The 27,831-nt window shown below is 39.2% G+C and overlaps 2 long non-coding RNA genes across 3 annotated transcripts; one reads left to right on the forward strand and one right to left on the reverse strand.

The window, feature by feature from the left end:
• The first annotated feature begins 33 nt into the window (after positions 1 to 33).
• LOC139794334 (uncharacterized) lies at positions 34 to 27,831 on the forward strand. 2 transcript variants are annotated; one of them, XR_011725075.1, is made up of 4 exons: positions 34 to 3,335; positions 13,938 to 14,038; positions 19,328 to 19,430; positions 26,381 to 27,831. It is a non-coding gene; the product is annotated as an uncharacterized lncRNA (long non-coding RNA). The 2 variants fall into 2 exon arrangements; XR_011725076.1 differs by lacking the exon at positions 19,328 to 19,430.
• On the reverse strand, positions 3,512 to 6,899 carry LOC139794333 (uncharacterized). Its single transcript, XR_011725074.1, has 2 exons — positions 5,842 to 6,899; positions 3,512 to 5,471 (listed from the first exon to the last, which is right to left on the reverse strand). It is a non-coding gene; the product is annotated as an uncharacterized lncRNA (long non-coding RNA).

Here is a 27,831-nt window from a genome sequence, read left to right on the forward strand (position 1 = left end):
GGAGGGAGGGGCGATCGATCGATCGTCCGTCAGTCCGTCCGTCCGTTCGCTCGTCTGACCGCCCGACCGCCCGCCCTCCCTCAGGTGAGGTGCTGCCTTCCCGGGATACGCTTGTTCTCAGCCCGTTCTCAGGAGAAGCGGTCGTCCACAGCAGCGTCTTCCCCATCGTCTCCACGGCATTTTCCTGCGGGGCCGGGGGACCGGCGGCGCAGGGTACCGCAGCGAGCCCCTGCTTCCCGCCCGCTCCTCGACAGCAGCCCTCGGAGCGGCGGGGCGGGCGAGGGCCAGGTAGGGCTCCCCTGAAGCCGCGTCCTGGCCAGCGGACCTTGTCGCCTCCTGGGGTCTGGGGCTTGCCGAAGCAGCCGGTGAACACCTCCATTGGCAGAGCCTTTCCCCTCCGCGCCCCGGCCGGAGGTGAGCCTCGGGTCTGTCCGCCCCGGTAAGCGGTACTGGGTGTACTGGTGACTCTGGAGTCAGTGCGTAGGAAAAAACAAAACTAGCAGCCCCACTGTCTGAGCTCGACCGGGAAGTCAGGCTGTGTTTGTGTGGTTCTACCAATTGCCTTCCTGTGCTCTCGGAAGCATGTGGCCTAAGACACGTTTTCAGGAGTACAAAAATGTTATTCCATCTTTACATCTTTTCTAGCCCCTCGTTCGTGCCAAATACAAGTTTACGTTTTGCTTTCAGTACTCCCAGCGGATCTAGCACACGGTGTAACTTTAGCCCAGCTCGCGTTTAGCTCGGTCAAGAACCAAATACCCATTTTATCTCCGTTAACAAGCAAGTATCTTTGCAATTTCTAGCAACATTAGGCATCCTAATGCTTTTGCATCTCTGATTTCATTTTTCCTAATAAATGTATTTACTAGGGTTTGGTTATTAAAAATATATTGTATGTGAGAAATAAATGTGTGTATGTATCTTTTACATTCTATACTGTAAATAGAAAAAGGCAAATAATTTAAGAAATGCATATATATCTTTATTTATGATCTAGGTTTCACGTTCTGACAGTGAAAAGTATCTTTAAGGCAGTTAAATAGAAATGTTAACATCTATATCTAACCGATACATGCATGTATCTATATAGATATATGTAATATATGTATTTAATGGACTTCAGCAGATACATCAATAGAAGAAATGGCAGAGATTGTCAGAAGGGCTTTATTCCAAGATCCCAGTTACTCTATACCAGAAAAAGTCAGGATCATAATGTGACTGTTCTGGTACAAATGATCTTATTAGTGAAATCTAAAAGAAGTTTGACTGTCACAGGTATATAAAAAACACCGAAAGGCTACAAGTCTACCTGAGAGGCAATGAAAATAACCAGAAGCTGTTACTCCTGCAAAATAAGTGTTACTATTTGTGTTATATTACTTGGCTTTCTTAGCCAAATCAGATATGGTCATAGATGGATTTATCAAGACAAGCTTTGTGGTACAACAGAATTTGTAAGAATGCCAGAATAATAATTTTGCATGCTGGCATTGCAGATGTCACCAAATGCAAAGTCATTCTCAATGCTAGCTTAGTCAAAAATCCCATTGAACTAATCTTAACAAAATACTAAATCTGCAGTAACTCATATCAGCAGTTACATGAAAAAGAGAGGAGTCAAAATGATATAGGGGAGAACTCAATTATAAATGCTGAATGCCTTTCTTCGCAGGTCTATTGATTTATTTATTGTCAAAGATTTATTCTTTCTTTATTGTCAGGAAATTAAAGTAGTCTAGCAAAAGAATGGGTTAGTGTCATGTACATGTTTATGATACCAAATTATGCATTGAGAAATCTGTAATCTCTTGTAGTGGCTCTTGTGTTCTCAGGCTGTAATTGTTTAATGTGTCCAAGTCATTTTGCATGATTTGGCCATTATCTTTCTTGCTGACAAGATCATCTAAGTGGCACAGCATGGCTGTTAATGCCTTCCTCTCCTATCACCTCTCGCTGCCCTCCCTTCTTCCAGCAATGACAAAAACAATGTGACAGAAAGCCTTCTTAGCTGGTGGTGTCACTCCTGTAACCTGAGGCCCCTGACAGTTTACATGGCAGAACCCTGTAATGGCTCTTCCAAGCTGAGTCTGAGGACTATGCTCATGCTCTCCTTCCTCCAGATTCAAGAAGCTCAAAATACCCCAAAGCCATTTTTCATCCCTCCCTCTTGCATTTTTCTTCCACTCAGCTGCAAAGAAGGACTGGAATTCAGATGTTTCAGATGTTTCCAAAGACTAAGCGAGGCCAAGTTGAGTGGTATGGTGTGCTAATGAAGGCTTTTTGAATGCTAGAGAAATGGCTCACCCAGGCACAAACCAGAAGAAAATGTGTTTCTGTTTAATATCAGCTAGATGCAGGAGGCTTGACAGGCTGCTCCTGAGCAACCCCAGCTGAGAGCACCACATCTCATCAGCATGGATCACCCTTAATACAGGGTCATGAGGATGATTCATGACTAATGTTACAGACTCTAGAGGAATCAAAAAGCTTCAAAAGGCAGAGTAAACCTTACTCTCACAACAAGATTTTCCCCATCTACTCTGAAAAAACCTCCTGCTTTGTGGTCCTTGTTTCTTTGTAAAATCTATTTGTATTTAAGAGGAAAAAGTAGCCAAGATCTCTATATGTCTTTCTATAGTCAGTGTCCTAGGACAGCAGCACTTAGGCAAGATCAACTTGGCCTTTTTTGATGATCTGTAAATAACAATGTAGGATACACAGAGAGGTTTCTAGAGTGAGGGGAAGTGTGGTTTTTTCCAGGTGCTTTTGGTTTTTTAAAGTTTATTTTTCTTTTTACTTTATGTATATCTAGAGTTTGGTTTTCAAATATGTAGGAAAAGATATTTTTATTTCACTTGTTTGCATTATTTTCTGTAGAAGTAGTACTGAAAGAAAAGGCAATATAGGATATAATACAAGTGAGAGAATTGCAAGCACAAAGCATGAGCTTTGTCTCTGATGATAGGAGCTTTCAAAAATGACTAAAAGAAAATGGCTGACAGCATGCTCATGTCAGCTCCAAATTAGCATCTAAAATTATCAAAAGAGAAGTGAATTGACTAATTCAATATGTTATTCTCGTCACTGATTATGTTAATCTAATTTTTAAATGCATCTTTTGCTCTGGACCAGACACAGAGCTGATGTCTGAATCAGTTCCATGAGGTCATGGCTAGCTGCAGATGAACATCCAGATGCTATATATATAGTTAAAATATTCTGGCTAGTATAATTCTTCCTGTCTTCTCTCACCCTCACCCTCAAGTCATGTTCAATTTCAGGTTGCCATGAGTCATCTGACTGCATAAGTGTTGCATAGCAGACCATTAAAGGTAAGGCTTTCAACCAAAACCTCTTTAGCTTTATTTTATTTATGACACTGTGCAGTATTTCTCAACTGTCTTCTGAGTGAGAGGGAGTCAACTATCTCTAAAATGCTTTAAAAATGCTAAAATAAGCAACTATTGGCATGACTCAGCAGATAATGACAACAATAGCCAGCAAGGTCTTCTCTTAATGGAATGTTTTTATTTTATTGTAAAAAAAGCAAAAAACATAACCAGAAAAGGAAGCAAATCCTTTGCTTTCAAACAGTCATTTGACTCCTGAAGATGAAGTTTGGTCTTCCAACCAGCATACCCTGCCCCGTGCTATAGAAGTAAACAATTCATAGATCTTCCATCAAGCACCTCCAGAGAGGAATGAAAACAACAGCTGAAGCTTTCCACTGTATCTTTCCACCAAGGTTCCTAATAATGCCTCTCATACTGTCAAATAGCATCAGCAAATATAATCACAAGCCTCTGTAGTCATGAGCCTGGAGTATGGTATGTGTCTTTCAGTCTGTTTTCAGTAGATTTAAATATTTAAGTGAAAATTCCTTGAGTAAAAAAGGATTTTTTCCTCCTGGAATTACCATGAAAAGAATTTGTATTGTGCTGCAGGCTATTCAGTGAGGCTGAAGTCTCATTCTGGGTAAGTTCTGGCCTTCAAGTGAAAATCAATGTGTTGTGTACTATGAGTAAAAATGCTTTTCTGACACTCAGATAAATTATGATTATTGTTTTGACCCTTCTCTCATTCACCTTCATTCTGTTGCTGACTTCTGTGGTTTCTGAGATGCCATGTTGACTTAGGACCACTGTGATAGACCAGTCTCGCCTCTTACTTTCCATCTAATTTTATACTCGTCATGTTCTTACTTGCCACAATTCTGCATTCTTCCTGTGTTTTACCAGTACAATGTATTCAGTATGTTATTTGGTCTCCCTCACTAATGTTTTAGAACAAATTGTACTCTGCTGCTTTATCTTATGCCGGAGGAAATGCCAGGCACAAAGCTGGCCCACGATTTGGTTAAGATTGTTTTGAGATACCTTTTCTTACAACTCCATATGAATTATGTTTTAAGTTCCTCAGCCACAGCCAAGAACTTGGGCCATTGCCATAACTAATTAGTTATTATTAACAATTGTTAAGTGCCTACAGTGCACTTGTAGCATAAAAAAGGGACAGGATTATTGCCTAAAAGAGCTATTACTCTAAGGGCATGTCTACACTGCATTCTCCCATAGCTGAGCTAGCTTTAAAATACTTAACTCAGCTGGTAGTAATTATCTGGTATATTCTAGCTGAAACTGCATTGTGTTCTGAAAGCAGCTGCTTATCTCACTTCTTGGCATCAACACTGGCAGAGATTTGACTTCACTGGAGAATGTTCATGGCACCATAACCCTTCATTTTGCCTGAGTTAAGGTAGATGCCAAACAAGGTGGTGTTAGCCTTCAGCTACCTATGCCTATGCCAAAATTTAAAACTACCTTGCACTTGGCATTTTTATCTTTAATGTACAAAATAGCCCAACCCAAACAACTACAAAATGGATTGTGAAACCCTGGGAATATTCTTCTCTGACTCCATTACAAATATATTCTGTCTTTTGTCCATCTTTTTCCTTTCTCCTACCTTCTATATTAGATGACTGACAACATGGTTACTATTGCTGGTTAGTTTGCATTCACTGCAAAGCTGAAATAACCCACGATGAAAGTCCTGTCCCAGTTATAGATGGAAGACAACACTTTTACTATAGAAAGTGTTACTTTCCACTGACTCCAGTTGGAATAATTTGCAATAAAAATAATGCCCTAATTATAGATGAATGACAACACTTTTGCTATTGTGAGTGAGCACCTGTGGTCTGCAAAGCTGTAAATAACTTACAAGTATCATCCCAATAAAGGAAGACGCTTAGGAAGGAGATGATAACCTCTTTAGTCCTCCAGCACTGCAGATTTTGCTTTCTGGCAAAAGTTATAGCCAACTCTATAAATTGGGTTTCAAATTTAGTAAGCAATATATCATGCATGAGATCCAAAATACACAGAGCAGCAGTTGCAAAAATATTCTTCCTCTTCAGTATTTTAGAAAGAACATCACAAAAATGCTTGCCAAGCGAATCAATGTTTCTATAAAAAGATGTGAAGAAAAGAGCTCCTAAGAGATTGTAACACTAATACATGCCATTATTATTACTATAACCTATTAGAAAAAAAAATCAAAATTAAGATATGCTTTGTAATATCAATGAGAAAGAATTCCCTGCAACTGTCTGTAAGTCATGCTTCCAGGATGAGGGATCTGAATCTCAACAATAATCACTCTCTGCTGAGTATTTATTTCCCACTTCCTATGTTAGTTGAGCTCCCATGTCTCACAAATACAACTACAAAAAAAGTGACATGTTTTCTCCTGCTTCTTCTAGCCTCAGACAGAAAAGAACTGTCTCATGCCCTATTTCCCATTTTACAGGTTTTTTTCTGAATAACTCATACTTACTGTTTGCCACTGACTGGCATGGCAGTCAGGAAGTCAGGTACATCAGTCAACCAACATCTTGCCATGCATACCACTCATCAAAATGTACTGTACATTACAAAAATAAAGGTTTTCATAGGAATATGGCCTTTTTCAAATGCTTGCTGAATGCTGGAGGTTCTAACTGGCTAGTAAGAAAGCTTCTTGAGAACAAAAAGATCTAGAGATAGGAAAAGACCAATGAAAAAAATGCTCCTCACTAGACAGTTTCCACAGTTTTGTTTAAAAAACAACCTTATACAATCTGGAATACACTCCACTGTCAGGAAGTTCTTTGTAAAAATTTCCTTGTTTCTGTTAGGCCTGCTACACTGAGATAAATTATATTGTTAATGTATTTTTCTCTTCTGAATGGCTGTACATTTTATCATGGGCTTCTTCAGACATCAGCTATCCTTAAGACATCAGCCAATCTATGTTAGTAAATAAGATTTTTCAGTGTTCCCGTAGCTCAGTTTCTTCTAATGTCTTTATTCAAGGTGCAGTGACTGCTGTTTTCTTCTGAACACAAACAGAAATCACATTTCATGACACTATTTCTACTAGAGTTGTCACTCAAAAACATTCTGTGGACTTAAAAAAATTTACAACTGTGTGAAGACAGATTGATTTATAACCCTAAGAGATGCTCAGACAATCATTTCATTTAATTGTCATGACTGGCAGAACATTTCTAACCTTTTAATTGTGACCAGAGATTGGCTTGTTCAGGCAATCTTAAAAACATGGCTCTTAAAACAATGTCCTATTCATTCTGCTTTGACTACACCAGTGGGTGGAGGGGAAGTGCCAGCTTTGTAATGTTTGAAGTTATTATTATTAAAACAACAGTACAGCTAGAATATTGGCATATCTGGAAAGAAATAAAAAGCCTTCCATCTCTCACCTGTTCATGGTTTAGGACCACTCCACTGGTAGCAAACATAACCACTACCATCTAACAGGGTTGGGTGTATTCATAAAATCATCAGTAATGCAAGCTGACATGATGGTAAGAGAACATGGTGAGAGTGAAAATGCTAGAAAGATGAGAAGCTTGTGTCTTTCCAGAGAAGGTGGCTGTTAAGGTGAAAAATGCAGAACTGAATGAGAAGCAAGGAAAGATTTGCAAGCCTGTTTCTAAAACCCAGCAGCAAGGAAAATGCTTGTGTCCTCCTTTAAAGCAAAGGCTAAGAGCAAGAGCAGGACAAGTGTTATTTTAGCAAAAATGTGGCGAGGTTATAATGCTAAAAAAATACAAAACCCTGCAGGAATTAATCATAATTTCTCCCAAGAAAAGAACAATATATGGATCTATAAATGCAGGGAATGTGTTTTTTAATACCATACAATAGTGTTTCATAGACCATTATTCTAAATCTGATCCTAGAGAAAATATAATACCAAAGCCAGTCTGCCTTTGTAGATGTGGGCTGTGCATTTATCATTTTAATTTTGGTTTTAAGCCAAAGAAGGCAGGGTGTTTATTCTGATAAATCTGCTATCCATCATCCTTCCATCTCTTTACTTCATCACGGAATCTCAAAAGAAATTTTTAAAAAGACACATTGCAAGGTTCATTTGGCAAAAAACCATCATTCACTTCACATGCTTCTCCACAGTCTGGAATAGATGGTGTATTTGGAGGGCAGCTGATCGGGGAGATGAGCCACCCCATCCCACCAAGTGCAGGGGTTTCATGTTCCACAGTTGCTAGGTTGACTATTCTTCTGGTAAGTTAGATCAGGTTGGAAGCTGTGGAAAGCCATGCTTGGGAAGGGAGAGGACCTAGATAAAGCACTGAACTTTTTCAGTGCTTTTTCAGTGCTGAGTCCAAGGAATCCTGGTGGGATTTTATACATCAATCTGATCATATTAGGTCAAAGCACATCACTAGAAGTGGTGCCTTCAAACCTGAATACTGGTTGCATTCACATGTTAACTAAGAAAGAGGTGTCCTTGCCTCCACTTCCATATGGATCACTGAGGAAAGCCCAAAGGGGTTGATTTTTTCAGGAAGATCAGCCTTATATAGGCTGCAGGAAGATCTCAGACACAGGAGCTCTGCTTGAGCACAGTTTAGTCACTGAACTGACTTCTACAAAGACCTTCATTTGTAGTATATTCAGGTGAGTTTTGGAATAGATCTTTTAACTCATAAAATAAGCAAATTATCCTCATTGCCTTTGCATTACAGTCTCACCAATGACAACGTAAGGCTGCTTTATATGCTACACAAGTATCTAAGAGTGTTGCTTTCTTATGTGAGTTGGACTATTAGCCCATGCATATCAGATGAGACTGACCCACCTTACAACAGGACATTTCCTCTTCCCTTTAGTTTCAAAGATAGCACCTTGTATTTTCATTTTCATTAAGATCTTTTACATCAATTATGTATGAGTGTTATGCTATAATTAAGATCCCTGTGCACCAAAAAAGTGGTTCAAAATGCATTAATTACATCAAATAAGCACACAAGAGACTGCCTTGCAGTCTTTGTTCCTCCTCTAAGAATTTTGTTAATTTAGCTGCAATTCACAAAATGACCCAGCTTCATAAGCAGTTCTCCCTGAAATTCCCCAACTTTCACCTTTTGCACATCTGTCTGGTTTCTGTGAGGGCTCTCAAGCAGCCATAAATTTGTTTCTGTTCCTATATATATATACTATGTGTATTTGCTAAATCCTTTACACGTTTTCCTCAAAAGCTAAGAACTTTCTATAACCCAGTTTCTACCTAAGGTCTCCTGAGATGCTGACCTCACCCTTTTAATGATTTCTATCCAGCTACTGCATTCTTACAGTAATTAAATTAAGTTCTTACTGACTGCAAGAACCAGGGAAACACTTCTGTAAACGTATTCAAAAGGCTTAAATGTAAGAGCAGAACATCTACACGGCAATAAAAAAAAAATTCCTCTTATCTGTCCAATATCACATATTCATTGTATCTTCTGTTGTTACATAAAGAAGCCCTTTGTTTAATGTTAAATTTCTTATTAAAACTGAAATTGGATAAGAGTTTTAGATGAGTACAGAAACTGCAGAGTAATTGCACAATGGTGGTCATTAGTAGGGTAATACTGAAAGCAATACCTAGTTGGCAACAGTGGTATTCCAGAATTCCTCAAAATGCCAAGATTTCTGAATATTCGCCTCACAATTTTTCCCCAATTTTCCTCACAGATTTTTTTCCTGATATTTCTCTTTACCATGGTTTTGTCCAAATGGGAGTGCCATGCAGAATTCTGCTTTGCTGGTTTCTGGTGTCTTTAGCAAAATGGGAATAAATGAGGAAGAATTCTTTTGCTCAGCAAAAATAAATCATTTGCAAAGCCAACTTCATACAAGAAAAGAGAAGTGTTAGAAGCTATGATCAAGTGAAATATAAATCATAATCCATGTTCAAAATACATGTCCAGTAGAGCTTACCTAAGAGGTTGGAAGGCTAGATCTGCTAATGCTATTTATGGGTTCTCCCCCTGCACTGTCTGCTAAGCTCCTCTGTGTTGGAAGAAAAGATCTTGGCAGTCTGTGGTTTCATGCCTGCCATTACCATGATGTTGCCACAAGTTCCCTTCAGTATTGTATCTTCCTTTACCTCTCAGCAGCAGCAACAGCAGTTACTCAACAGGAAATGTCTCAAAATAAGCCTTTCATTTGAGGAGTCTGCCAAAATGAAAACACTTTTAGAAATAGACAACTGATCTCAGAAAAAGAAATAAAGCTAAAAATTAACTGAAATCAAAATCATGTTTCCCCCTTTATGCTCCCACCCAGGTCTCTGAGTATTGAGAATCTTAAGCTGTACTTACATTCTGAAACTAAATCAGTAAAGTCTGAAAACTAACCTCATAATCAAACTTTGCTTAAGAAGATCAAAATGATACCTCTAGAGCTAGACATAAATGTACAACATTATATTAATCTATACTCATAAGTTCTTTCCTGGAAACAAAATGTTATGATTTTGGTTCAATTCAGTTGAACCAAAATTAATTCTCTAATCTTTCTCTGGAAGCAAATAATCAAATAGAAGGGGCATCCACTATTTTAATGGACTTAAGTAATGAATGCTCAACTTGAGTTGATTGGACACCTGGATTATTTCTCACTGGGAAAAACAATACATCTATCCATAAGCAGATTTTCAAAAGCGAGTGCTAATTTCAATAACAAAGCATTGGAAATAAAGTGGACTAGAACTACTCACATTTATTAGGTAAAGCCTCTTCTCCATTCACTGTTTGGGCTTCACTGAAATGAAACAGCAACAGTGGTTTTTTTCAGTTTTGTGTAGTAGGATCTGGTCCATGTAAAGACATTCTGGGAATCCTTCTGAATAAGGATCAGAGGATCTGCATATTTGCCACCTTTATTCTTTCTGACTAAAATAATACCACTGAAATCTATTTTTTTTCAGAGAGACTGGGTTTACATTTTATTAAAAGAATAATAATACTGTTACACCTAGAAAGGAAAAAGCCTTTAAAAAAAAAGTATCTTGAACTAATTTGTACAGAACACAGACAATTTACTTTGCAAGCCTATTTTTTTGTACTTGGAATTTCATGTACAAAACACAAACCTCATGAATGATGCCCATAAGTATTCATTTAACAGGCTCCATTATGTAGAAAGGGTATAAAGCAACCAAAGACCTGAAATGGCTGCTCAGTGTTATGTTGTTCTGTGGCTACTAGCATAATTTACAGCTATGCATTTTCTGCTCTTGATTCTTTAGCTTAGTGCTGAATTATAAATGAGCAGCTGTATCATGGGATTCTTCTTCTAGTTCAAAAATAAAGCTAACCTGATTGTGGGACGTTTTTTAAATGCACTAAATCAATGAATTTTTATATGGGAATTATTTGGAAAATTCTTTATAAGGGCATTATTGGGGGGAAAAGACCCCAACTCATCTCAGACATTTCAGTTTTGCTATCAATAAAGAGCAAAGCAAGCTAGATTTGAAACCAGACCACAAAATCACAAGCTAGCTAGTTTGATGCAGTTCAAGCAACTGCATGGATTAGCAACTCACAATGCATTGTGTGGACAAATATTTAAGCAACTGAAAGGTGTCTATCTATACTTGCACTTGATCTGAACATACATGTGCAGTAAATTTGTCTACTGATGTAGGTATTTGATAAATGCAATCTGCAAAATCACCCTAAGTCTTTCTAACCGTATGAATCTTTCTCTACATACGAATCTTTCTGTCAGCTTAACAGTTGTGGTCCATACCTGTTATTAAATAATGTATGCAAATGTTGCATCAAGTCCCACAAACAAATTATAAATATTTACTGAGCATTTTTTAAAATAGATGTCCTCGGGGACTTGAGGCCTACCTCAACAGCAGCCTAAAAAAAATGAAAATAGCACACCTCACCAGAGATCAGAGTCTGGCATTGTTTGATAATAAAAGCTTGAGAGAAGGCATTCATACGAAGAAAGGAGGCGGAACTGTGAAATTTGAAGTCAAGAACATTAACAGTGAAAAGGCATCTAAGTATAACTTTCATGCTGGGTGCAACCCTAAGACCTGCTGGGGGGAAAATCACCTCCATGCATGTAGCCAGTCCTTGGTGTTTTTTCTAGGTCTGACATAGCTATACCTAGATTTTTAAAATGAAACAGATACATATCTGAGTAGGTTTTTGTACTTTGTGTTTGCAGGTGCCCAGATGAGTGTTCAAATTGTCCCTGTGCCTTTTCAAAAAAGGCCTTTTTAACCACCCAGGGGCCAGGGCTGGTGGGAGGAGACATAATGTACAGACCATTTGCATCGTCTGACCATAACCACCCAAATAACTCTTGGCCCCTCAGCTATGGCCCTGGGCAACAGGGAAGGTTCTTCAGCTCTCTCCTTGTATTATAATGCTGGATTAAGATGATTTAGCCATATTTTTGTAAATAAGGCACTAGGATCTGCCAGACACATTCCTTTCATTTTATCTGATCTCATAAGAATTATTTTTAGTAAGAACCGGTTTGCCCTGAAAGAAAGCTATTCTCTAAAAAAAGCTTTGTACACTTAAGACATATGGGACAGAAGGAAGCCTGCATCTAGCATTACATTTTTTTTTCAGTCACCAGAAAAACCCTGAAATGGCCCTTTCTAGCAAACAGAAAAGATAAATGGGTTGGTTCTGAATTGAAAATAATAGATATTCATTTTGCTGTTCTTGACAACCTTTTCTGAAGTCTCATTAAGTTCACAGAACATGTGTACAACTCCTACCTCTTTGTATAAGGAAGTTACACAGGTATAAATCCAACAAAACAACAGCTGAATTTTTGTAGTAGAAAGAGAGCTACTTCTGCCACTTCTCTCACAAAAATTAATGAAAAAAGATACTTTACAGCAGCAGCAACATCAGCCAGTCCCCCTTTCTGACAATCTTACAAGCACTGCAGACATTGCTTGTGGTCATCATACTTTGCATTTTGGTACACAGACTCAGTGAATGGCATGCATGATATGCTTACTAAGATACCTTGGATAAACATGGAAAAAATCTAATGCCACAGACCAGAATGGTTTCATGGGCTATGTGATTTGAAGGGAGATTCCTTTGCTATGTTTCATTTAGTTTTTATACAGCAAGTTGTTCAGTATTTCATAACCACTAATTCTCTGGATGCCCACACTGAGATTGTTGTATAAGTATATGCCTAAAAAAGTTGGAACTGTGCATTCTTATGTGATGTCCCACTACAGGCCACAAAAAGGTTTACTGGTCTTTACCATATTTGGGAACAAAGGGAAAGTATGTATGTCTCACATTAGAACAATTTCCTTTTCACACTTGGAAAACAAAGTTTGTCTCTCTTACATATGTTCTAGATACACAAGCATGGCCTTGGGACATTGAGATCTCAGAATAAAACCTCTCTTATGTTTCATATGTAAACCAGTGACAGCTGTGATCATGTGCTAAATGATAAATAAGCTGATGAGGTGAAGTCAGCAAAAACTGTCATGAGTTAATTTTTAACTTAATTTCTTAAGCCATGATCCTGGAAGTCATAAGGATCTTCGAGTAGGTTGGGCTCTGTCACAAATAATTTAACTGTTGGTGTAACTGATACAACATCAAACAGCATCCTAGATTGTCAACATCTTTGGGGAAAGAACCATTTGTACCTGTCCTATGTAGAGCACAAGAAGATGAAAGGCTGATGACTGCCTTTCCTGGCACACCTATAATGCACATGCTTCCGATACTGTTAATTTGCTAAATCAATTGACACCGCAGGGAGAGAATTATGATACTTTGTATACAACAGGGATTGGGGGTAATGGGGTGTCCCTCCATCCCTCCTGTTCCCCCTGTGGTTCTCTGAAACTGCCCTCTGATGCCCCTGTGCCTCCATTTCTGCGTGGTAATCACTTCTCCCTCCCAGGAAGGCTGAAAGGCTGTGAATTCGTTTAAGGTGAACTGATGTCTTTGGTTGCAATTTTCAAAGTAGATGTAGCAATTTTATAAAGTAGGTCATGACATTATGGATAGTAAAGGTATGGAAATTAAGGCTTCCTGTAGCCTCTATCCTTTTTCTTTTTTCCTTTTTTTTTTTTTTTTTTTTTGGCCAAACCTCTGAAAACTGCTTTGTACCTGTTCACTGAAGAATGGACAGCCTCAGCTTAAGCTTGTGTAGTGTGACAAGGAGCTGGGTGGGAGAGTAAGAGGAGCAGCCCTGTGGTGTGATACAAGGGTAGATACCTGGAGTACCAGGGACTGACCTGTGGATCCTGGAAGCAGGAGAGTCTAGGACAAGGACTAGGAGAAGGAGTTTCCAGCAGCCAGAACACAGCAGTGGTGTGTGAAGCAGAAAGGAAACTAAAAAACAGGGATAGAGACAAGATGTAAGGGTAAGGGGAGAAATCTGTATGGTAAGAGGGAAAAGCTAGAGGAACTGAATGAACATTCCAAAGAGCTGATTCTGTACATAGCTGTGTTCCTCCTTGAATGTGGAATTGAAACCAGAATTTCTGACTTGTAGTATTTATCTATTTTTCCTCCCGAGATCCACTAAATAAAAGTGTATGCCTCGTCTTCTCTGCAGCCTGCACAGTTCTACATAGTAAGAGATGTCCAAGAACCTCTGCTTCAATCTGTGGATCTGGAATTCCAGCCCTCCCAATGAAGCAAAGGGAACTAAGTGTGGTAACATGAAATATCATCAACTTTCCTTCCCCAAAACACTAAGAAATTGTTTTTTATATGTGTGTGAGAGAGTGCATATATAGTGCATATTACACACGTAAAATAGTTTAAAAAGAACTTGCAATGTCAATGCACTCAGAAAATAGGAATTATGAGAACTGATGTTGACCTTGGGACCACTGCACATCTCCTTTGACCACTTTGGTTTTTATACAGTTGTTATTTCTGCTACCTCATGCAGAAGTTCTACTAAGTTATCTGGTGCACAAGAATTACTTCAACTTGTTATTATTAGCACTAGTATTTGTGTGGCAGCAGTCACTAAGTCGTCAGGTGTTCTGTATGCACAGAGGAGAGACAGTCTTTTCATGGAAAACTTTGAAGTCTAAAGAATCTGGACTGTAATTCAATAGCTGCACATAAACTGAATTCAACCAACCCCCAGCTTATCTAACTAGTATTCATTCTTAGGGTTTTTTTTTACCCCTTAGGCTTTTATTTCTTTTTTGTTTTTTTTCACACTTTTCCAACAAAACCAAAAGCAGCTTTTATTTCTCGATCTTTGTTTGCCTATCCACCTCCATTTTCTGTGCTTCTTTCACATGATTACTTTTTTTTTTTTTTTTACCTTCTTCTTTTTTATCTCACAAAGAATGAAGCACGAGCCTGGATTTTGCACCCTTTGTAATTATTTGGACCTGTATTAGTCTTCAGAACACCTCTATAGTCTTAAGAGTTATAACCTGGTTATGTCTTAATTATTTTTTTAATGAAAACTGATTCTGGGCAGCTTTCCAACTATGACATCAGCCTTTTAACATTTGCTTGAGTTTGCCGGTATCTTAAAAGAATGCTCTCAAGAGGTGTATTCTCCTGGCTGAAAGGACCAGCAACAGCACATCACAGTCATCAGCCTGCCCACAGCTGATTATTTTGGAGGGTGGAATGGTGTGAGGGAAGAAAATGAAGACCCTCAAGAGGAAAGATTTGGCAATGGCTGAAAGAAAGATGTGCAGGGGTGTGATAGCTAAGCAGAAGAAAATCTGAGGAGGGAAAGAAAGCAGGAGCAGAAGTAGCCTAGAGGAGAGATTTTCTTAATGAGATGTAAAACAGGAAAATAAATACTGATTAAAATTTAATGTCAACATAATTTTAATATATGAACAAACCTCCTGGCAGTATCAGTATGAGATCCAGTGATAGAGAGGTTGTAATGAAACATAATAGTCTGCCTTGTTTTCTTCTCTGCTCTGACAAAAACTGTAGAATCCACAGTACTATCCTACCAAAAGATTTCCATTGACCCTGATTATCATTCTGTTGCTAAAACTATATAATTTGATTTTCAACATCACACCAAAAAGACATGGGCTCAGTAGTTCCCAGAGCAACTGCACTGCTGGACAAAAGTACTTAGGTTGTAGCCAGGGTTAAGGTAAATAATTAATATTAAAAATGGATTTTCTAAACATTGAGTTTCTGGTTGGACCTAAAGACAAGTTAGGGCTGGTATGCCTGTATCTTTGAACACCAAACATTTAAAGTGGGTGGTACCTTCTAATATAATGGCAGGTGATAGATCAAATGGAGACCACGGTGTCCTTGCACTTTCATTCAAAGTATAATTCTCTTTTTGAAAGCAATTTTATTACTTGATGTCCATTGGTTGCTCATCCTCTTCTGCCCAGTTGGTGGAAAGCAGCATTAGCTGTCATTAGGACCTGGTCTGACAGTGCATCATTTCATGAAAGACACTAAACAGCATTAGCTGGTAACAGAATCCAAACCCATCCAGATAGCACTGCAACTACTGACAAGCAGCTCCATTTCTGACTGCCAACCCCCCAGCTCATCCGGTGTCTATCTCTGGTATTATTATTTTTTCCTTTTTAATTAAGCAAAGCAGGAGAATACAGACTGTAGACTGAAGCGAGAAGAAAATATTTGTTAAAAAAGGAAGAGGTTGAGCTGTAGCTCTCCAATAGTTTTACTTCCCATGTGAATTCTTCTTTGGACCTTAAAGTATAAGGTCCAGATAAGTGCCCTTATTTCTATGTATCTGTATCTTGGGGTGGTTTTGCCTTTCAAGTCCCCAGTCTCTTTCTTGCCTAATTCACTGTTGCCACAGTTGTCATACACTGGCAAACTGACACCTCCCCCAGCACTGACAGACGAATACTGTGGTAGTGTCAAGAGCTGCCACTCTCAGATGTCCCATCCTCCTAATGGAGTACAGTGTGCCAAGAGTACAGCAGGAAACCTGTGCTCCCACCTCTATGGGAGAATCAGTGCAAATTCATTTTAAAATCCTGTCAAGGCAAATGTAAGTAGACAACTGAGCTTTCAATGAAGAAACTGAGGTGTGATGTACTCTCTTCTACCAACATTGCTGTGGTGGTGATAACCTACAGCAAAGCAGCATGGTGAGAAGCTTGGACCAGCAACTTCTGTAGCTGTGGAAGAAAAATTTACCAAAGCTCATCTCTCAAAATGGAATAATGCTCTTGGCATTAGTGGAAATTGGGCATCTGCTGACGAAAGGGAAAAGCAGCAGGGGACATGATTTCAGATTGTTACTGATTTTGTTTTACTTTCAAAGGCACCACGATTAAAATGTGGATTCTAATTAGCTGCCTTTTTTTTTAAAGTAGCAGTGCCTAACTAATTCCCATCAGTACTTTCCCTTGGATCAGAAGCAAAGCTGTCTCTAAAATATATTTTTTAGATTTCAAGCCAATCATATAAGAACAGTGACCAAGATAAACCAGTTCTGTGCTCTTCTCATTCTGTGTTTAATAATAAAATTGAAAAAAACCCCAAATCCCACAGCATGCTGAAAATTGCAGATCATTGTCTGAGCTTGCACTCTGACCCCAACTTACAGTTTTCTGTGTGTGGTAAGCACACAATATCATAGAAACACACATGATATTATAGAAATAAATAAAACACAATTAAACCAATACATGCAGGCAAATAAAACTAATTAGAGATTTCCTGCATCTCAAAATTAATGTGTTGAGTAGAAGGCAGTCTCTTGAAGTATATTGTGTGTTAACATAATACATTTCCATGCTTAGATTTTCAAAACTGCAAAATAAAGACATTTATAGGTATGTGTTTCATACTTAAAATAATCTGCTTGGAAAGAGCAGAAGATTTCTTTTTCTGACACGCTGCAATGCAATAATATTCACTGTGTATGCATCTGCTCAAGCAGTGAAATTTTACATGGCTAAACTAAACTTTACTTCATTGGATCTATGTAATTTCATATTACCTCAAACTCTACCCCAACATTCATTTTTAGACCACAGTCTTCAGAAGAACTGAATTATCAGGATGTCTAAATCCAGATGCACTACAAACAAGCCAGGAAAGACAAATAAGTCTCTTGGAATAAAACAAATGAGGCAGAGGAAAAGGAATGTGAAAAAATGATTGAGTTAAGGGGAAGGAAGAAAAAAAACTGCCATTGGGAAGAATGCAGAGTTTCAAATCCAACTACCCCACTTGGATTTCCTCATGTTCTCATGCCACTGTGGCCTCCAGACACTCTTTTTTTAGGATTGCCTTCTGGACCACCTACCCTGCCCTCACTGATCAGCTGTCCACTTTTCCCTTTAATTTGCATTCTTCTTTAAACCACTTCTCTTTGACAAACCTTATAAGCTGTTTAGAGTGCCTGGGTGAGAACAGTTCAGAAGCATCAAAAAGCTTTGTGCATGGTCTGATCAACGGCAGCTGCCTGAGCACACTTATATATCCCAACAAACACAAATTAAAACAGAACAGGACATTAAAATGAAAAGTAGTCTCTAGCAGACCCCTTATCATCCTTCAACTGGGTACATTGGTTTGCTGATTCTGAAGTTAGGAAGACTTTGTAAAAGTGCATGAGTGAAGGAAAACTGAAATGCTTCTTTGGTACCAGTGCTGACCAAGTGTTAGAATAACTACTCTTTAAGGAATCTCCCGGCTGAGACCAGGACTACTTCGCTGGGGAGAGAAAAACCGTTCTTCCTGCACAAACTTTCCTTTAATGGTGGCTAATTAACCTAATTTTACTTTAAAGATCTACCATATTTATCACATCTGACTCAGTTCTTATTCATCGCTATTTAAGAACAAAACAGAGAGAACTTTTGTTTTCATCCTTGTTCACATAGTTTGGCTTGGGTAGAGGGTTAAATGAACTTAGAGAAGTTAGTTCTCTAAGATCATGTATAGAACACAATTTTACTAAGTAACACTTAGTAAAATAATATGCCACATATTATACTCCTCCATTCTTAATTTTGCTCCATTTGTTTGCTATCAGACTCCCTAGAGGCCTAAGTTTGTATTCATTCACCCTCTCAGACATCTTCCAAGATGCTCAAACCCCACTTCTGTTATTGCCATTTCTTTTAAATTTGTCTGGATCCCTTGTGCAGAGTCAGGACTTTACTGTTCCTTAGCTCCACATTCTCCTGTCTGGACTTCGCCTCAGGTAATTATATCCAGGGCTCTCCCAAACTTCTCTTCTCTGGCTGCATTCAGAGAAGTTATTCTTCCCTTTCTTTTCTGAACTGCTTTATAGCATTGTGGATGCTGAGAACTGATGGGATGTGTATTTCAAACATCTTCTGCAGGGGAGCTGAAAGCCCTGCCACAGCTTCCTTTCTTTTTCATTTTAATGCTATTTTAAGTAGACAGTTGTCAGACAAAACAGAAGCTGAAGGACAAAAATTTGATCCAGACTAATCTGTTGTTGCTATTTGAATGTGGAGACTTCTACCTTTAATTTGCTATTCTGAATTTAGCCTAGATTTGTTCTCTAGATGTTCAGTGGCCCATGTCACTTGAGCCACTTGTCACAAGATGCTTGCAAAATAAGTTTCCCACCTATTTGGAGAAATATCAATACAGAGGCCCAAGACAGAATGACCATTGCTAGAGCTAATGAAGCTACATTAGCCACGAGGCATACTCTAAAGCAAAAGCAAAAGAAAGCTTAATTTTGCCAAGTCCATGTTCAACTTACTTGCTAACCAGCAGTTATTCTGTTCTGGTACTTAACCCAGCACTGTGTCAAAACCAGCTCTGAGTACTCTTTGCAGTGAAAAAGGATTCCAACAGAATCACAAGGAATCTAAAACATTTAAGAGAATGAAAATAATATATCCCTTCTTAACTAAGAAGTATGAACCATCAACTTAAGTAAATTACAGAAAGAAAAAACACAGTTAAAAATGAGATAGAGAACAGCGATTAATCTACTTACTCAATGCTGCTCATTTCCTGCAGGATATGGGCATGAGAAATGGCTGCAAGTACTTTTGCAAGTTCATCAAACTGCTCACTGCAGTGCAGTGCTTCCAGGGCAGAGAAATGGATCTCCACACTTCAAGTGAGTAAATTAAAATAAATTTTCACTCCCTCACCTTGGAGGAATTTGAGCTGTTGCTATCAGTTAGCAGTAGTTAGCTCTTCCCCAGTATGGCCAGAAGTGCTGCACTCAGGAAAATCTTGGGAAGAGAAATGTTTTAGGAGAGGGCTATGCTCACAAGAAGTTTAAGAAATGCTTTTCTAATCTAAACTTAAAGGCTTTATTTTCACCATGGGCCACCTGTCAGGAAAGGATCATCAGAGAGCAAGTTACCTCAGAGATCCATTTGAGCCTAAATTATTTTATGGTTATTCTCCAGCCTATATCTAGAAGGAAGGCAGTCGAGCCCACTCTGCACGCACAAAGGAATCCTTCACAATGGGGAAACTTCTACTAAGGAAAAACAATAAAAGAAACATCTATCTGATGCAAAAGTAATATAGACTCTGTATTTTTTCGTTTTCATTTCCCTTCATATCTTCCAGGTTTTAAAAGCTGCCAGGTCCAGCTCAGCTTTCATGTTTAAAAAAAATAAAATTATACCTCTGTAGGCCAATACAGGATCACTTGCTGAATTAAGTTATCCAAAGCTGTCATAACCATCACAGACTCCATCTGATGATGTCCACCTGCCTGAGATGGTTCCTGCACTTATCCTAGAAGGGGCTGTGGGGAGAGAAGGAGCAGGAATCAGTGGAAGCATATATCTGGGAGCTTCAGCTAACATTACCCCTCTGCAAAGTTAGCACAGCCCCTGTGCAGCTTGGATGACAGAACTTGGTTAGGGCAAAAATAGCTGGCATCAGCTTGAGCTTCTCCTTTCTCCGCTGAAAATTCTTTTCATGCAGAAAGAAATTCACCTCACTGTAACATTTACCCCAATTGATAAAATTTTTATCCTCCCTCCCCGGCAGTTCAGTGGTACATAAGCCATAATACATCTGTATTTAAGGTGTTGACTGCATTAGAACTTGAGATTAAAGGAAATAAAAGTAAGTACATAAGCATGTAGCCCTTGCATAGTTCAATGTGGTGTCTACTTCTGTGTCTAACTAAAAGTATGGTTGACTAAGGAACTAAAGAAAACTGTAATGCACTACTGTATGATTTATATCACATGAATTTTTTTGTAATCTTTGTAAGTGGAAACCAGGAATGGGAGTGTATGTTTGTACACGACAAACTACAGGACCAAACTTATTTTAGGATTCTTACTCAATCAAAGCACTGAGGACAAGGAGAGAGTCAAAGTTGGAAAGTTTGGCTTGAAAGTTCAAATTTTTTTGAAGAAGAAATATTCACTCTATTATAACCATGTAGAATGGACACAGTTGGCTTATATTATGACAGCAGAGATGAGTCTGATGATGATGATGATGCTACCACATGAATAGCTAATAAAAAGTGTAAATTTTATTATTTCATGCTCACGCATTTTCAAAGAGATGATATTAGAATGAAGCCAATTTTACAGCTTCATAAACTTCAGTGTGTTTCTTTTTTCTGTTTAAAAACTTTGAACCTCAAACAGGTTTTAAGGCCAGCTAGCAGGCAAGTAAAAATTGTTTTACCATATCCATCTCAGGATTTTGTTATTAATTGTTATGTGTAAAGATGTCTAATGTAAGAATAACAGCAGTCTAAACTTCCACAGTACCCATCACCCAAATATTTCAAGTACTTTACAAACATTACTAGTGAATTTGCATTGAACAGTATCTTATTAAAGAAGCATCTTATTAAAGATAAGCATCTTTATTAAAGATCTTATTAAAGAAAAGCATCTTATTAAAGAAAAGGCACTGCTATTATGGATCAATTTTTGGAGAACATTGCTAGTCTTATTCTTTGTGGGGTCTTTACACATGGGGCAAGCTCACCATGGTATAATCCTTATCGTACTTTAGTCACTTAGTAGAAGAGCCTCACACTGCTCATATGCATTTCTGCAAATGCTGTAACAATCTCCTGTTCCCAAAATTCATTAAGACAGCTACCTTCCTATTTTCTTTTTAAAATTGCAGAGAAACAAAGTGAATGCTTGAACTTCACCAGGAAGTCCTTTTTGGCTGCATGATTGTGAATGTTTGTAGATGAGTGAAAATGTTTTTACTGAAACTTAAAAAAAAATATAGAAATAACCATTAGTGAGCCATAGGTGCCTGTGCAGATCATAGAGGATATAGAGAAGGATATTAGGAGAGTGCTGTGATTCAGCTGGGAAAGATCAAAGAGAGGCAGATAATATTCAGGGGACATCAGAGTACCATTAAAGTTGCTGATAATGTATGAAAAGCCTGTGTAGTGTTGTGGAACATAAGGGAAGTTGAGTAAGATACATACATCAAAAAAGGTCCCAGGGTTATACAGAAAACCAGAGGAGACATCAACATGACAGAGCTGTCTGAGAAAGCCTCACAATGCAATGAGATGCAAGCCTAAGGAATGAAGAAAACCAGAGAAGGCTGAGAATTGCTGGGGAGACAAAAGACAATCACAAGGGAATGTTACTGAATACAATTGCATCAAGAAGGCCTACAACTGCTGGGTCCATGAAGAGGTTTGAAATAATAAAGTCAGTGTCCAGATTTTATGGGGAATAACACATGCTGATGGAGATAATGGATGGAAAAAGTAAATAAAGAAGCAATGAGAAATATGTCAAGGAAAATTCAATTATATCATGAAGTAGACAAAAATTCATTGCTAGACAGCATGAGGGAGAATCTGAAAAATGTGTTCAGCAAAAAGCTTCCCAGCCTTAGGAACCTTCTTGGAGCAGCTGCTGAACCTGAACAAGGCTATAGCATGTTAGCAAATTAGAGAGCAACCACAGGATGCTAGAAACAGTGAAGCAGATTGTGAGTTGAATGACAAATGTGTAAACTTCTGGTAGTTATAAAGGGCCACAGTGTCAGGAAATGTTGGAGCCTGCTGTCCTGCTTCTGGGGGCATTCAGGAAGAATGCAAGTTGAAAGTACACTGTGTAGTCTGCATAGCACCAAGAAACATTGGAAAAGGCCATGAATACCTTTTAGCCTGTACAGCAGCAGGATCCAGATGAGGCAGTGAATTGCTGGAGTAATTCAGCCACATAGAAACCAAGCCAAGGCTGTAATTTCTCAAGGGCCCAAGATACCAGGAAAAAGCTTGAGAAAGAATGCAGATTGCCAGGGGAACTGAAGAACCCTGCATATAAACTAGGGACAACTGAAAAGCTGTGAGATCAGGAAGCACAGGGTAAGTTCACAGTCTGAAACAACTCAGATGTCTGGTTTTGCCATTTCACTAATAGAAAAAATGATGTGACCAAAGATAATCATCCTGCTTGCTTCTACTCTGGAGTGCAGAACAGAATCACTTTCAGCACCTTCTTAAAGCAAGGAATACTTCCTGCTGAACAACCAGTGCCATGTATGGAAAATAGATATCTATCCTCTGTCATTGTATGTGTCTAAACTGGGCCTTGGAAACCACATGAGATTCAGAGAAGAAAATACTTCGAAACTTCAACGGGCTAAGTTGTGCTTAGCTTCGTGTGCTGGTACAGTGAGCCCTTTTGCACCTCACAGGACCACTGCACAGCAGGTAGGTATCACTGGTCTCTTATCATGAAGATTTAAAACACTGATAGAGAAAAACAGTATGGAAAATATATTTTATTCAAGTAAGATGAATAAAAACTCCTTCAGAGTGCTGGTCCTAAGTAAGAGTAACATGGCCAATGTATTTATAATTTGCCGTGCTGACTGACTCCATAGTGATGCCTTCCTGGAGCCTGTGCAGAGCTAGGGCCTTAGCCCCCACCTGGAATCATGGTTTTGCTTACTCTATTTGAAGCATGCTTCTTGCATGTCTTCCCAGGGAAATTATGATCAGCACCAGCACATCAGAAGCACATCTCCTCCCCTCCTCTAGCACAGCTCAGCCTCAGGAGAGCCATTCTGCTGCCTGTGTTTGGATAGGGAGGAACAGGAAAATAAGACAAAGAGGTTTGGTGTTTTTTTTCAAGATCTGCTGTGGAAGGCAGCAAACAGCAAGGTTTCCAGCCTCTCCCCTTTGTTTGCCTTAGGTCTCTCAATTTCTACATCAGGCTCTGGTTCAGCTTCCATTAGATGTTTCCTCGTCAACATCATTAACAATGGTTTCCTCTCTCAGAGTATCACTAGGATTCTGGTTACTGCCAGAATCCTCTGGCACAAAATCACTGCCTTGGCTCAGAGCAGAGAAATAGTTAACCCTCATGATACTCCTCTGAAGAATGAACAAAATACCTAATAAGATTCATGGGGCATCAAGTTGATCCTGCTCCTAAGGAGAAAAGAGTCCACACACTGAAGTTAGCATGGCCACTGAGGAGTGAGGACATTCCTGTGTTGTTGACACAGGAGACATCTTCACCTCACCTGGAAGTGGGCGGTGGACACCTTAACTGTGTTAGTCTAAACAGGTCTAAACAGCAAACCACTTGTTTACCACTCTGGCCTTAGATTAGTCTATCAGTGTCAACAGATTCTCAGCTTCTGAGAAACTGGTCAGGCCAGAGTCAGGCAGGTTAAAACTATATCTTACTCTAAATTATCAGCACCTGACGACTCCAGAAAATGAAACTGAACTGCTGGAAATAATGCCCTACATATGGAGAAGAGTATTGCCCAGCAAGATTTCAATAAATTTGCATGGGTTTTCTGCTTTAAACTCTAGAGACAAGAATTTCCATTCCCTCCAAAAAGTAATCAGTCACTTCAGTGGCAGACATTCACAAGCAAAGCTAATTAACTTGCTATGTCCAGAAGGATCCCCCCTTGAAAGCTGATTATATGTCTCAGTGGGGTAGATGGGCAGTACAGTCCTAGCTAGCTAGAAGGGACCTCTGGAGAAGTACATCTCATACAGATCTCTGTCTGCAAAACAGTCTGCTAAAAGAGCCTGCTAAGATTGGGAAGTCTCAAAATACTTTTGCTTCTGCTGGGAATTTAGTTCAAAGCAGCTGCATGTACATTTTGCATGGCAAATGCTACACTGACAAATCTTTCTCATTATTTTTGTTTTTAAATCAACGAGTAAACTATATTGAAGACAAGCTAACTTTAGGGCAGCCAGATTTACCCTAACTATTTGAAAATAAAAGTGAAAACAATCCTAAGAAAAAAAAATGTAAAAAATACATGAGTACACACACTGCCCTGCCTCATCACTTTGTGCTGTATAAAAGGGACATAGATTGACTGAATCCTTATAAATAGAAATCAGGGAGAGATTCCTCAGAAAACAGGCAGCTACTATTCCTGGTTACTCTCACTCCTAGCCAGGAGTGGGTAGGACACAGAAGGAAGGTCAACATCAGGCTGTAAATTGCCTGAAGGGGCCTCATCTTTCTCCAGGCCCCAAACCAAAGAGAGTAGTGACTATTTCCCTGTTCATTCACTTCCCTCACATCTGCGTTTGTGGCATCTGTGCCACCTCTAAACTGCCACTTAATCTGAAAAAAAAGGGAAATTTTGTAATTTATTCTTGAAGTAGCAATATTATTTCAACCATTGACTGACTTCATTTAAAAAATAATGAGATCACTAGAAGTTGCTAATGGAGAGAGAAAAACCCCTCAGCAAGAACACAATTATTAGGACACATTTTAAATCTTGTAAGTCATTATCTCTTCAACATAAAGTCACAGCCCTGGCAAGTAATTTATATAGGTATCCTCCCTGCCCCAACTCCTACGCACTACCTACCATCTCCTTTCATATTTTTAATGTACTCCAAATCTTATGAAAATACTAAACTTACAGATTTGAGTTTAAAATTCATCAGCAGACTCAAGCCAACCAAATGGCCAGGAAAAAACTCGTAACCCCTGTGACAACGATCATAATATCAGCACCATGTTGGAAATAAGAAAACCCTTCCCAGCGCAGATAGCAGCTCTCATGTATGATGAGATATGTGGGCTTGTGAGTCAAATAGCTCTACAAGGTCTGCATCAGACATCTTGCAGAGAAAGCTGCAATACTGTAGACATCAGAGGAATGTGTATGCTTGCAGTTGTTTTACAAATTGGCAATGCAAATGCTGAGAATCCACTTTGACACCAATTTGACCATAACTTGGACCTCTACTGGCAGTAACTCTTGACCAAGGACAAATGCTTGAACACGATAGCTTGAGGATCCTGTAGAGGCTTTAGTCTGCTGGGCATTTTCAGCAGCTGCTCTGTACAAAATCCTTCTACAGTTTTAACTACAGACTAGCTGCATGTCTGCCTGCCAGCTGGCTGCCCAATGAGCCTGTGTGTGTGTGTGTGTGTGTGTGTGTGTGTGTGTGTGTGTGTGTGTGTGTGTGTGCGTGCGTGCGCGCGCGTGTGTGTGTGTGTGTGTGTGTGTGTGTGTGTGTGCAGCATGGGGCAGCAGCTGGCCTCTACTTCTGCCTCCAGCTGAGGGAATGGGAGAAGTTGCTGAATCAGATTGGCCCCTCTTGCTCAGCTGGTCCTACTTCTTGTGGAAATTATCAGATCTCTCTTCAAAGTGGGTCATTTGGGCACCCCCTAACCTGGTCAAAACTGAACTAGACTTCACCTAAATGGATCAAGTAAGAGGTTTTTGCTAACTCATTTTGATGGAAGTGTGTTAAGAGGCACTCACACAAGCATCTCTTCAAACATATCATGAGGGTGTATTAATTCTTGGGAAAAGGCAATGACAAGTGGCTGGGACTGCCATGGTCTTTTAATGACACAGCTAAATCAAGAGTCCATTGAGTGAGGCTATGCAATTTAGCCACAGACTTTGCAAACACCAGAAGTTACTGTTTCCCCCCAGCTTCCAGTTGCTTCTCTCACAACAGCACAGGGGGGAAGGGGAAGTGTGTTAGTCTTTTGCTTTGGCATGAACTCAGCAGGTTTCACCTGCCAGGAAGCTTCGAGCTTTAGCATTACAGCAGACTAAGAGGTGCTTATGTCTTCCTTTCTGCAGGCTGAACAGAGGATGTAATTTCCATCTAATCTGACCTACAACATGTAGCCCGTTTACTTAAAAGGGAAGCCTGTTTACTTAAAAGTGCCTATAGCCCTTCCACCCAAGATTCAGCTACGCTGCTCCAGAGGACTTGGGAAGATAGCACTACAAGCATCTAATCTCACTTGCCCCTTCTGGTGGTTTTGTACTTCAACTACATCAGCCATGGGGTATTTTCTATTTAAAGATTAATGGAAGAAATCAGTGCTTCCAGTGTGTGCCAGCAGATCATCCAACCCTGTCACAAACATGCTCACAAACTTCACATAATGGTGATACAAAATGTATGTTAATGCTCAAAGTGTTTGCTTCTAAAGTGCTTCAAATGCCAGTTCATGAGCTGCCTACCAGATGTGCACTTCTTTTCCCCCAAGGCCATCACAAGAACTATTCCGTACTCAAATCTCAACAGTCACTGTTGGGACAGCACAGAGTCTGCTGTTTAACCTATGTTTCTTGCATGACAGCACATTAATTTGAATATTATTATGCTGAAGGGACTAAACCAGTTACTTAACAGGAAGGGATGAATCTTTCTAGCTATCAAAAGCAAACAGCTTAACAGGAACACTGTCAGAACAGCATCCAAAAACGAAAGGGCAGATTCTTTTAAGGCCAAGCTGGTAATGCAACCATATATAGGGACAGCTCTCATGCTAGTGTAATGCTTATTCACATACACATATATAAACTCCCTAGATTAGATCATATTAAATGACTGGGTTTTTTTCTAATGGTTAAAGCAAACTAAGAAACAACACTGCCTTGGGGAAGGGTATGGCTAAAATGTATAGGAAGCATGAATCACAGCAGATGATCCCAAATCGCTCAAATCAGGAGCATGTTTGGAGTGTGTTTCCTTTCACAGGAGCAAAGGCAATGGGGAAAAGGAGGAAGGAGAGTAACAGGAACCCAGGTCTCATACTGAAGTTGTGAGTTGGCTGGGACAGGCACTGGGACAAGGCCCTAAATCCTGCTGTTCACAAAGAGCCTTATTCATAATGAGCTGTATCTTAACAATTAAGTTACACCAATATTTAATTGCCCTTTTAGAGCAGAACGAATAGAGATCGTTTGATAAGATGCTTGTATGGAGAAGAAATAGAAAAGTAGCACTGATGCAATTAAGTAGATATGGCTCAGCCTGGCAAAACCATTTTGCCAAGGTGCTTAAAACATAAAACTCATAGAAAGGAGAAGTATGTTTTGTGATCCTTCAGGAGGTATAACCTGTGTCTCTGTTGACATGTTATAACCTATCCAGGAGCATGAACTGCTTCTTTGTTCTCATACGTGCTGGGATTCAGAAGCCAGTAAGATGTCAGAGACCTCATATCTTACTGTACTCAATATCTATCTGCATCCTTATCCACTTGGATGCCCTTTCAAATACAAAACAAAAACAAAAC

Source organism: Heliangelus exortis, chromosome 3, assembly GCF_036169615.1.
Source record: "Heliangelus exortis chromosome 3, bHelExo1.hap1, whole genome shotgun sequence".
NCBI lineage: Eukaryota > Metazoa > Chordata > Aves > Apodiformes > Trochilidae > Heliangelus > Heliangelus exortis.